The sequence below is a fragment of the Mus musculus genome, chromosome 14 (genome assembly GCF_000001635.26).
Source record: "Mus musculus strain C57BL/6J chromosome 14, GRCm38.p6 C57BL/6J".
Lineage (NCBI taxonomy): Eukaryota > Metazoa > Chordata > Mammalia > Rodentia > Muridae > Mus > Mus musculus.
The window spans coordinates 117,994,611-117,997,444 of record NC_000080.6 but is presented as its reverse complement, the minus strand read 5'-3'; positions in this window follow the sequence as shown (position 1 = coordinate 117,997,444).

Genomic DNA, 2,834 nt, shown 5'->3' with positions numbered 1-2,834 from the left:
TTTATATGCCCCTGTACAGGGGAATGCCAGGGCCAAAAAATGGGAATGGGTGGGTAGGGAAGTGGGGGGGGGAGGGTATGGGGGACTTTTGGGATAGCATTGGAAATGTAATTGAGGAAAATACATAATAAAAAAACATTAAAAAAAAGGAATATTGGTGAGGGGATGCATACAGGAACAGAAATGAGTCAAGTACAGCTGTGTTATCAGAAGCCTACCCCAGCATGGGTGGCAGCTCCTGGAAGCTAGAAATCTCATATACTGTACAACCGGTGGATGGCTCAACAGGTTGGAACTGTCTCTTTCAGGAAGCTACATGTCTGAACTTCTGTCAGACAACTTAGGTCATCTCTGTTTTTCCTAGAAGGTGGTCTGAGTCATTTCTAGGAGGCCAAGACTGTCAGAAGAGTTCTTTCTTTCTTCCTTTCTTTCTTTCTTTCTTTCTTTCTTTCTTTCTTTCTTTCTTTCTTTCTTTCTTTCTTCTTCCTTCCTTCCTTCCTTTCTCTTTCTTCCTTTCTCTCTCTCTCTCTTTCTTTCTTTCTTTCTTTCTTTCTTTCTTTCTTTCTTTCTTTCTTTCTTTCTTTCTTTCTTCCTTCCTTCCTTCCTTCCTTCCTTTCTCTTTCTTTCATTCTTTCTTTCTTTCTTCCTTCCTTCCTTTCTCTTTCTTTCTTTCTTTCTTTCTTTCTTTCTTTCTTTCTTTCTTTCTTCTTCCTTCCTTCCTTCCTTCCTTTCTCTCTCTCTTTCTTTCTTTCTTCCTTTCTCTCTCTCTCTCTCTCTCTTTCTTTCTTTCTTTCTTTCTTTCTTTTTTTCTTCCTTCCTTCCTTCCTTCCTTCCTTCCTTCCTTCCTTCCTTCCTTCCTTCCTTTCTCTTTCTTTCTTTCTTTCTTTCTTTCTTTCTTTCTTTCTTTCTTTCTTTCTTTCAAGATGTATTTATTTTATATACCATCATTGCTCTCTTTAGACACATCAGAAGAGGGCACCAGACCCCATTACAGATAGTTGTGAGCCACTATGTGGTTGCTGGGAATTGAACTCAGGACCTCTGGAGGAGGAGTGGTGTTCTTAACCGCTGAGCCATCTCTCCAACCCCCGTCAGAGGGTTTCTACCAGTGTTTACTGTTTATGCTGTAACTAAAAGAGAAGGAGATGCTCCTAAATCTTCAGTTTCAGGATTTTCCTGAACCCAGCATGTTGTCTACTTCCTGAACTCAAGGAGCTTCTCTGCAAGGAGGAATGCTTCACCTCTTCTTAGAGCATCCCGCTGGTTTACCTTCCTTTTAACGTCCCATATTAATGAACTCTTCCATGCTCCGGTATCTATGTCCTGACCCTGGATTTTATCTAGGCGAAAGCTGTTACACATCAGGACCCATTGTCCCCACCTCCATGGGGATTACAAGCATGTATCATCATGCCTGCATGACTGACTTTCTTTTTTAAAAATGACCAAACTTAAGTCCTCATGCTTGTGTGGTAACTGCTTCATTGACTGAGCCATCTTCCCAGCCTTGTATTGATACTTGTCTTAGTCAGGGTTCCTATTCTTGCACAAAACATCATGTCCAAGAAGCAAGTTGGAGAGGAAAGGGTTTATTAAGCTTACACTTTCACACCACTGTTCATCATCAAAGAAGTCAAGACTGGAACTCAAGCAGGTCAGGAAGCAGGAGCTGATGCAGAGGCCATGGATGGGGTGTTCTTTACTAGCTTGCTCAGCCTGCTTTCTTATAGAACCTAAGACTACCAGTCTAGGGATGGCGCCACCCACAGTGGGCCCTCCTACCCTTGATCAGTAATTGAGTAAATGCTCCACAGCTGGATCTCATGGAGGCATTTCCTCAAGAGAGGCTCCTTCCTCTGGGATAACTCCAGCCTATTCCAGGTTGACACACAGAACCAGCCAGTACAACCCTCATATGCTGTTTTAAAAGTTGTGTCCTTTAACCTTCCAAGTAGGCTCCATTTCCTGGGTCTATCATCTACCTGCCAATGGCCCATCAAATCATGAAACTATCAATTGAGTCAATCTATTGAGGAGGAGAGAGCACTCAGGATGCTGTCACATACGAAAATGCCATCTCTGAGTGTGGCTGCTTTGGGGACCTAGTCTTTGACAAATGAGCACTGGTAAACATTTCTGTCTTAGTCAGGGTTTCTATTCCTGCACAAACATCATGAAAGCAAATTGGGGAGGAAAGGGTTTATTTAGCTTACATTTCCACATTGCTGTTCATCACTGAAAGAAGTCAGGACTGGAACTCAAGCAGGTCAGGGAGCAGGAGCTGATGCAGAGGCCATGGAGGGATGTTCTTTACTGGCTTGCTTCTCCTGGCTTGCTCAGCCTGCTCTCTTATAGAACCCAAGACTACCAACCCAGAGATGGTTCCACCCACAAGGGGCCTTTCCCTTGTGGAAATGCCTTACAGTTGGATCTCATGGAGGCATTTCCTCAACTGAACCTCCTTTCTCTGTGATAACTCCAGCTGTGTCAAGTTGACACAAAACTAGCCAGTACAATTTCAGATCCAAAGCACTTCAGAGAGAAAAATAATACAAAATGAAGCAAAACAAAAAGCAGACAAAAAGCAAGAGAGATCACAATGATAAGTTTCACAAACTTATTGCATTAGGACAATGGAGGTCAAGTAGGGGTAGATTTAGAAGCAGTGAAATAGAAGCAGAATAATTGTAAAAGAAAACAATAGAAAACACATTATGAAGTCCTGAAAACATGTCATTGGGAACTATGCCAAAATGATGAGGTAACATTAAGAGTTTCAGTTTTCTGAAGCTCTGGAAAATACCTATTTATCATTGTGCTTCTGTCTCCAGCTT